Consider the following 10,016-nt stretch of genomic DNA (forward strand, 5'->3'; position numbering starts at 1 on the left):
GGGGTGGTGACAAGGCTGCAGCAAAGCCCAGTAGTTTTTGGCAAACCTAAACCCAAGCTGAGCTGGCCAAGCCAGAAAAACCTGGTGTGCTTCCTCACACCTTGTCCATGCACACTCATAGTGTGCATCAGGCTTAGCAGCAAGGACCCATATGCAAAAGACAGCTAAGATTAAGTTATCTACAAATCCTAACTATCCCTGGTAGGCAGTGTCAGGATGCTTCCTAGAAAAGACTGGGTCTGTCCCATCACTATGTGACAGGCTATTAGCTATTCCTAAGACAGAGCATTCCCAGAGCATCCATATGTGCAGGGGTACACCTTGGTCCATGCTAAAGGTTTGCCGAAGTCCAAGCTTTCTCCATCAGATCAAGCTGAAGCAGAAATCTGTGCCCAAAATACTACCAAGATCTCTCTTGGGAAGGAGAATAGTTTGAGGTGAATCTGGCCCTATTGAAGACGGTTTTTCAAGTTGTGCTGGACAGAGAGGTGTTTCTTACCCCAGTAGCTGGGGTTTTCAGTCAGGACTGAACTGGAGGCAGCTGATAAAATTCTGGGATAAACGGTTCTCCTTCAGATAAGGCAGGTTGGAGACAAGATGTCTTGCAACACCTGAGAGTCCTTGCTGTGGTTAAGGCAAATTAAAAGCTGCCCAGTGTGCTACTGCACAAACTGGCTTGAGGGTTGCTTGTTCCTGTCCATCTAGCTCTGCTCAGCACAGCAAAGGAAGGACTCATTTTAGGCTCATTAGCAGATGTCCTTGGGGTATTTGAGGCTGGTGCCTCAAGACAAAGGAAGAGGTCTGCAGATCAAAGTAGAGCTTTGATCGTTAAGGACATTATTTTTATGAGCTTGGCTAAAAATACCATGAATTCCACAGATTCAAGCATAATGAATAGGGCATGGGGCAATAGGTGTCATAGATTGAGACTTGATTTCTAAATTCAGAGGTGGTTTTCTCAACTTGGTGGCTGCTGGGCAGCACGATTTATGGGTTTGCCTGTAGAAGGTAACCCTACCGATAATAAGAAGTGACCTACTAGTTAAAACCGAAGAGCAGGGTGCCTGTGTCCCATGGTCCTGCTTCCTACATCCTCGCTTTTGCTGGTAGCATTATGTTTCAGATTATGACTTTAAAGCTCAATAGGAAGCTCTGTGTCTGTCTGAAGAGCTACGAACCCATCACTGGCACAAGAGCTATGTGCTGGGGAGCAGTGAGAATCTGGCTTTTCCCTGTAGAGGAAGCTAATGGTGCACACATAGGATAAGGGACCAGTCCTCTGCAGGGGACTACATGTGGGCTGCCAGAGTTGGGAAAAGGCCATGGAGGGAAGTTGTAAAAAGGCAAATATTTTTGTCTTCCCCAGGGTGTTTCATGTTACAGAAGATACAATACAGGTGCATGGTCTTATCTGGCTGTCTTCTTGAATGAGCCAGAACAGAAGGCACATGAGGGAACGGTGTATCACTCAGCTGGCAACAAGTATGACCAGCATTGGGTAGAAAAAATATTCTTTGTGGTCAGAGAAATAGTAGCAAAATGTCCCTGAGCTGCAGTAGAGTGCATTGCTGTAGAAGCCTCAAAATATTTTATCAGTGCACTCCAAGGTCATTGAGTGACAAGATCTGCCAGCATAAAGAGACATAAATGTTTTGTTCTGACTGTTCACTAGGTTTTCTAAGTACCCATCATTCAGCATTTATAGCTTTGACTATATATATTTTTAAATCACCCTGACAGATGCAAAGACCAGAGGCCAAACTTTCAGCCATGTCTCAGCAACTGTAGACCAGTAAAAACTACCTGAGTAGTCACCAAGACAGTTGTGTTTGCAGCATGACTGCTGCTGGGAGTGACAGGGCTATACAGGTCTGATTTGCCACAGTTCTTCTAGTTGAAGACAATGAGGGATGTTGAAAAGTTTGGCAGAAATCCAGTAGCTGCAAATATGGTTTGGAAAGGGTGGGAAGCACTGACCCAGTTTTATGTACATCCACTTAATTATCCACAGGAAAAATTCACACTGAGAAAAAGCTTTTTTTTTTTTTTTTTTTTTTTAAAGCTTGAGTTACTCTGGAAAACAATGAAGAAAAAAAAAAAAGTTGAGTGGAGCGGAATTTCTTTTCCTGACACTCTCAAAAACAATCATTGTTTTCCCTCTTCCTGCACTGCTAAAACACGTTGAGAGTCTTATCACACTTTGGCTTGGTCAGACAAGTCACATGTCAACATCAAGACAAAGTCATACTGAAAACAGCCCTTGCTTGTAAACAGACCTGTGCTTGTGGCAATGCCAACAACCCACAGCTTCTGCGAAAATATTCACAGTAGTTGCTTCCTGCCCCTGCAGCCCAAAGTATATTTCTTAAGTCAGGAAAATCATGTACATATTCTCCTACGAATCACAGAACTGTCTTTCAAGTTGTAAAATAGAAATAATCCGTGCTGCTAACCTCCCTTCTCATCCCAAAATAAAGAAAAAGGAAGGATGTTTTGGTTGTTCTTACACAGCCAATAAATGTTTTTCAGGGGTCATTAACTTGAAATCCATTCTTTTGGAAAAAAGATTAAGAGCGGCACGGTACCTTATCCTGTATCCCCTGCCAAGCTTTGTTTAGAAATACCATTTAACTGCTATCTTCCCCCCCCCACGCTATGAGAAAAATCTGCTCACACAGGGCGGAAGCTGACTACACACAGCGGAGGACCCGGCTGCATACCAAGTGTCACCCTAGACTTGCATAAGCACACTAAAAAAGCCTCACTTCTCTTTTTATTTTAGGATATGCTCTGGCAGTGACAAGTGGTTCAATCGCTGCAGCTCGGTAAGCAGCACAGCACAGGGAGTGAGCAGTCGCTCCTGCCAGCCGCTTGGAGGTTCTACATCCTGCCAAAGAGGTTCACCCAAGCCTTGCTGCAACCCTTCTCCTCCTTTAACCCTTACTGATGAGAAACTGCTGTGAAAGTGAGCAGGAATTAGGGCTTTGAAGGAGGGCTCGGGTCAGAGGGGCTTGGTGGAAGGCAGGTGAGGGGAACGGGGCCACAGTGGGGCAGGCCATCTGGAGACTCATTTGGGATGGGAGGGTGGATGACTGCAGCTTGTTCACAGCACAGGTGGCCACCTCCTGTAAGCAAACTGTGCTTGATATGGGATACTTCAGGGAGATTATATTTTCCCTTTTATCATGGATGTTTGTCGCAGGTGTTCATTTCAAATACCCTCCAATATCCAAATAAATTACCACAAGCTTCAGGACATCATTTGCTTTGTCATAATTGACAGCAACCTCTTTTGAGACATTTTAACTTATCCTCTGTGTCTTGAAATCAGTTAATGCAGTTCTTCCTAGAAAAATGCAAATTACTTCCATTTGAAGCATTATGCTAAAGCAGTTTTTTTCTAACAGGTTCACACATGAAAATATTCAGCATGGCTCTGCATGTGAAATAGGAATGGCATCGTGAGTTCTGAGAGGTTTAAGATCATGAGAGGAGAAGGATTCAGCCTATTTCCTGATAGAAGATTCCTGAAACACGTTCAAGCAGCTGTGCTGAGCCTCTCCATATGAAATAAGCCTTTTGCAAATATGCCATATCTAACTTTCTGTTAGATTGAAGCCACTCAGAAGAATTTACAGTAACCTAAAAGTCAGTGTTTTTGTCAGAGAAAGTGCCTTAGTCAGACTGAGGACTGAAATTAAAATGTGAAGTCAAGTATTTGGGTATATGTCAAAATTATTTATTTTTTTTTCTTTCTTCACTTTTTAGGTAAAAGCTACTCTCATGACTGGGGAACTACCAGTTTCGCCTTGTGACTTACCTCTTAATGAATGCATGATATAATTAACTTCAGCACAGGTATCATAAGGTCATTTAACTTTAAGGTTATCATAAAAGGAATCTTGTGGCACATTGTGAAAGAAATGTTTAATTTTTTATAGTACTCCTCTGTCAACCCCATCTAAGTGATCCTTCAAGAATTTAGAAGTGCAACTGAGATATCTTTATCTAACATTCAAAGAGATAAAATATTACTTAATTTATTTAAAGAGCTAGAAAATAATAATTATTTTTATGTAACTGTATAGAGATGACTGTCATTGGGAGATATACTTTGATATTTCCATGTGTCTAAAGTTAGCAAAAATTAAATCTCTCCTGCAAACTCCTGGAAACCAAGAAAAGGTCTTTGCAAATGCTACTAAACTGCTTTTAAAATCAAATTACTTTGATGAATATTATATTAAAGGTTGAAATCTGGTGTGGTCTCTTGATGCACAGATGCTTGTCTGGGAGGTCTGCAGCTTCTCAGCCTCCCCTAGAGGTGCCAGGATGTGTTCTGCTGGCTACAAGCACAGCTGCCAAGAAGTGCCACTGGCCAGATGTGAGAGTTCCAGCCAGATGTGCACCTCCAACCAGATGTGTGCCACCTCTGGAGAGGGGGCTTGGCAGACTGCTGGGGTGGAGATACAGTCATGTTGACACAACTGAAAGGGGCAGGAAGACTGTGCATACTCCATTCTGTGAGCAAACTAGGCACCTGCCTGGGACAGACAAATCAGAGGAAATTGTTCCCAGACCTGCAGTGCAACTTAGCTATTTGCCCACCACATGAATTTCACAAAAAAAAAAAATTCAGTAGGGACATTTTTGGCTCATTGGTAACACAGACTTGTCTGCAAGGCTTGCTGACCAAGTAGTGTGCTGCCTTCTTGGGACCATAGCTAAGGGTTTAGCCCCACAGAGGCTGCCTGGGACCATGGAGGAGATAGGGCCAGCCCTGAAATTGCGCTAGATCTGTAGGGATAAGAGCCAAAGCAGCAGTAGCAAGGAAATGTTGGGTGACACCTAACCTGACCATAGGAGAGAAGCCACAAACCTGTGATGCTGGAAGGGCATCAAGAATGTGGCAATAAGAGTGGAAAGCAATTTCTTATTGCAGGAACTATCTCATTAGTGATGTTCCTCTCTTGAAAGCTTCACAGAAGGAGGAATCTGTGCCTGCTTTTGGCTGCCCCGAATGGCTCTGCAGACCAGGTGATCGCACCAGGTCATTTTTATAATGAGATTATGTTCTGTGGTTTGTCCTCAAGGTACATTTATGCATTCGTGTTTCCTTCAGCTGAGTTCTGACTACATAAACTGAGGGCTGGAATAAGCCCATTTGAAGTGAGTCAAAGCAGAAAAAACTACTACTCCCTTTGGGCAAGATGTTAAATAGATCTGCCATCCTGATGGTTATGCTGGTGCTGTACACGAAAAATAATCCTCCACTTTGTGACTAATGCCTACCTTTATATTTATAAATGCCCTTTGCCTTCAGCAGGTTAAATGCTCAGAGTTCAAAGCTAACAAAAGCCCACATCTCACTGATAATAATAAACAAAGCCTACATCTCAATCCATTTATAATAATGATATTTCTTGCTGTAACACTGTTCTGTCAGGATGTGGTTTTCCTTGTATTAATCCTCAGTTTTGCTTATATGACACAATCTATACATAATCAGGGTGCTATGAAAATAATTCTCATGCCAGCCCACTTGCTCTCATATCACAAGCTACCAGTAAAATACCTGAGAAACAGTAAGAAATTAAAGTCCACAGGAAATTCCATTTCCATCAGAATTTTCAATTCACCAGGACAATGCTGACACCTTTTACAGACTGTTTTGTGGTTGTCAGTGTGGACCTAGAACATCCAACATCTTATTTGCTCGTGACTGCGTATTAATGCGGGTAGAATTATCAACACATATAGCTCTGGCACAAAACATACTCAAGCTGCACCTCTTATAAATGATAAACATGCCCAGCTAAAATGATTTTACAATCAGACATGTTACTCAGTTTTATATTTCATTCAATGAAAGGGCTGGAGAAGCCTCAAAGAAAGGTATTTGAATAGCTAGTAATTACACTACTATAAGCATGAGAAATACCAGATTTTGTGCATTGCAGTGAGCAGAGCTCAAGAAGCTGCTGTGATTATAAAATACAGTAGGAAAATGTGCAGAGCACTTTAGAGGTGTTCTTGCTTAGGTAAGATAGGCTTGTCTTTGGTTGTATGCTAGGCTGCTGTATAAAATGTGGATACTGATTTGGTTTCAGGTCTGTCCTGCCTTCAGCACAGCCTCTTGCAGCAGTTGAGAGTGGGTGCAATATTTGGGGTGGTGGGAGATGCTCCTTCCAGCAGAGGCACCTTCTTCATAAGGAAGGGAATATTGTTTTCCAAGGGATACTCTCACCAGCCCGCTGGGCTAACCAGTGCCAAAAGGGCCAGTCCTGCTCTTCTCCCCATTCACCTTCCACACCCATGTACCTACATGTGCCAGCATATGCCTACACACACAGCACACACGGTGCCTACACAGAGCACATGCATTGCACACACTTGCCCCATCCCTGCACTAGTTCTGCCTCTCATCTCACCACAAGTCCAGACAGTTCAGCTCCCCAACACAGCAGAAAACTAAGCCAGAAGGAAACAGGAAAATCTGGCAAAAAGCAGGAATCACCTTTAGGTACAGCTTTTCTGGACTTCCATCATCCCAGGTATTTAGGACATTTCAGTACATTTATATGGGTATAAGGTATAACTGTGCAGCCTCCTTGAACAACACTCTACCAGGCTCTGGCTCAGGAAAGGCATTTTCAAGACCACTGCCAGGAACTGGAATAAAATGTTGATGGAGAAGCCAAGTCCTTCATATTCTTCACATGGTTCCAATCTGCAGCATCATCCTCCCATCTGAGAGAAACCTGAGAGAGGCTTTTGAGTTCATCAACATGCCAAGATATTTTTAATATTAAAAAAAAAAAAAAAAAAAAGCTTTAACACAGACTCTCTTCCTTCGGTTAGCAAAATTAGAGAACTGTTTTATTTTAATTGTTTTCAGAATGAAGGAGAGACCTATTGAGGGCTTGCCTGGGGAGATCTTCCTGACTACAGATAAATGCTACATCTCTGCCAGAAAGGCAGGCCACCAGAGAGGATTTATATCTAAGTTTTATATCTGTCAAGCCACATATTACATGTTATGTGTCTATTGTCTGCCCTCAGCTAGGAAAGGCAAATATAATATGCTTCTGACATAGTTGTCATCATATTTATCCACTTGCTAAAATTATTTGAAGTGATTTAAGCAGAACTGGCATGATTTACAATTTCCTTTTGCTTTTTATTTTATTTTATACCCCTCATAATTCATAACCTACTGTTATGCTTCTTAGTACTGTGTGTACAGGAACATGGTTTGGCCTTTTCTTAGCCATGCAGACTTAGATGGTTCCACTACAGTGGTGAGGGAGGAGATGCTGGTTTTGGAAGGTGTTTGCACAGGGTAGGGTCATGCTGCAGCACCACCTTTCCTCAAAAAAACACCACTCATGTGCAGGAGGAGGCATTATGGCGACACCCACAGAAAAGACAGGTTATCAACACCTGGCAGTAATGACATTTAAGACACCACTGTGATAATTTCTTCTGAATGATATGGTGTTCCCTAGACCAGTTCTTATTTCATATCCTCAAACCTGTGATTGTGCATCTGGAGATACCCTGGTCTGAACATTCTTGGATCAAAATACACTGCATGGGCACTTAAAATGCAAACCTTCCTTGTCACCACATTAAGTCAGGATAGCCCAAAAGCTGTCTTCAGTCAGACCAAAATTTACCAGCTATTAAAATCAGTATGAGATTTGTTTCTCAAATTGGGAACTTTTTTTTACAGTTTAGTGACAACTGACCTTGTACCTGCTGAGCCAAACCAAGCACAGTAACAATCACAGCAGGGTAAGTTAAAGGGAAACAACCTCCCTGATCCTACACGATGTTGCCCTAAGTGTATGTACTCCAGATATCTATCAGGGTTTTTATTCACAGCATCACACTTCAGTTCAGCTGCTTATTCCCCATGGCTCCTAGGATATTTTTAGTTGGGACATTTTCCTATGGACTCCTTGCCCTGTGATTGCTGGAGCTTGGCCCCTGCATGACTATAGAGGCCAGGGGCTGGTGGGAATCCTTTTCTATCTCTGCAGACAAGCTATAGAGCAGGGCTGATCAGCTGGCCCCATGGGAAATGGCCTGTTTGTGAAACCACAACAAGTAGATGGAGTACTGCAGTTTGAATTGTCTCACAGCTGTACAGTTTGTGTAGCCTTGCCATTGCAGCTGCTGAAAAGCAACACTCCTCTTGAAGGCATGGCTCGATACCTCTTCCAACAAAATTCATCACCTTTCTGCCCCTTAGCATTCTCCTTCCATACTGTCTTTCTGAAGAGGAGGAATTTTTTTTCTTCATCTCAGATAATCAAAATACTGCATATTCTTCCTGATTCAAATTCTACACAAAGGAAAGCACAGAAAATCAGCTGACATTCCACTCTTATGCACTGGAGAATTAGCAGGAACTTCAAACTTCAATCAAGCAAGTTAGAAAGGTCAAGCTGTTGAATGTAACTCAGAGACTCAATGTGATACATCAAGATGTCATTTAGTACACAAATAATAGTTTGTGGTAGTGGAAAAACACATAAAGCATAAATTATTATAAAATCTGCTTCATTGTCCATCTTGACTGAAAACCCAAGGATTGTTTCATTGGAAATAATCTCATAGGATTACTTCTTTAGAGCTTGTTGGGAATATTTGATGAAACTTTTTTGTTTGTTTTGTTTTAAATTATAAAATGTCAATTTGTCTAATATTCTGATGAAAGTTTTCTGTTTCAGTGAAACTTCAGTCAGGAAGACCCTTATTTGTGGGGTCTTCTTTTTGTCTTTGTGGACAAAACAAGAAAGAGCTTCCACAGTAAAATAACTCAAAGATCTGTGGGTTAGTACACTTAACATACTAAAACACAAATATAAGACTCCTTGTTTTAATCCATTTTAAATTTATTGTTTAAAATCCTGTAAAGTATTGTAGGTGTCATAAAAGACAAACAATTGACACTCTAGAAGAGGCCTCCAACTTTTTCTTTTGTATCTTGTTGCAATAGCAAGAGACCCTCATGTAAAAATCCATTCCTCATTTTCAGACTTCATTTGTTGCTTTAAATTAGTTAAATTACAGCCATTTGTTTCTGTTAAGCATTTCCTCATGAAAGTCCTGCATTTTCTCTCAGTCAACGTACTTGCACAGTGCAATGTTCTCATCTATTTTTGAGATGCTAGAATAAGAAGTCTTCTATTTGCCTTACGTAAGGTACTTTTTTCAGTTATTTAAAATTTCTCTGGCTCTTCTGTCTTCAATTTTTAGCAGTCTCTTTCAAAAGAGCCACGCAGGTCAGATGCCAGATTGGTTTGCTGGGGCTCTCAATTCTTGGCCCCAGGTACCACTAACTAGCTGACTGTCTCTGGCCATGATCTGTACTTTTTGTTCTTACTTGGACATCCTTTCATGTGACTGGGCCAAAGCAAATCAAAGGCTACAATAACATCTTTCAACAATATTGTTATTAATATGTATTACAGCAGTGCTCAGAGTTGCAAATTGAAATGGAGACTGTATGTGTTGTCTAGCTAGATATTGTCTCTGTCCTGAAGCAGTGACAAACCCAGGGTAACATCTGCCACAATACCCTGGGGTATCTTGTTGCTCAAAATCACTAGCTCAATTGAATTCAGTGGCACCAGCCAAGAAGTATTTTTTATGAATGACAGTGGCAGCAAACAGCCAAGGCAATCTGCTTAAATTTAAAATTACCCTGTTCCCTGGATGTGTGATATTTCTTGAATGCATTGTGAAAGACAAGGTGAAAGAGAAAAAACACAAAAATCTGTAGAGCCACTTGCAAATCCTTTGTGATAATCTTAGTTCTTCTATGAGAAAAGCAAGAGACATTTTAAAACTAGGATTTTGGAATAACAGTTCATTAAAGTGGTAGATGAGTTCATACTGTATGTTCGTATGTTTTTGTCTAGTGAGATTTCAAAGGATTGAATTGATAATGTATAAAATAACTGATTAAAAACTTTACTGGAAGAATAGTAAATCAGGATGAGACT

Source organism: Apus apus, chromosome 1 (assembly GCF_020740795.1).
Source record: "Apus apus isolate bApuApu2 chromosome 1, bApuApu2.pri.cur, whole genome shotgun sequence".
Lineage (NCBI taxonomy): Eukaryota > Metazoa > Chordata > Aves > Apodiformes > Apodidae > Apus > Apus apus.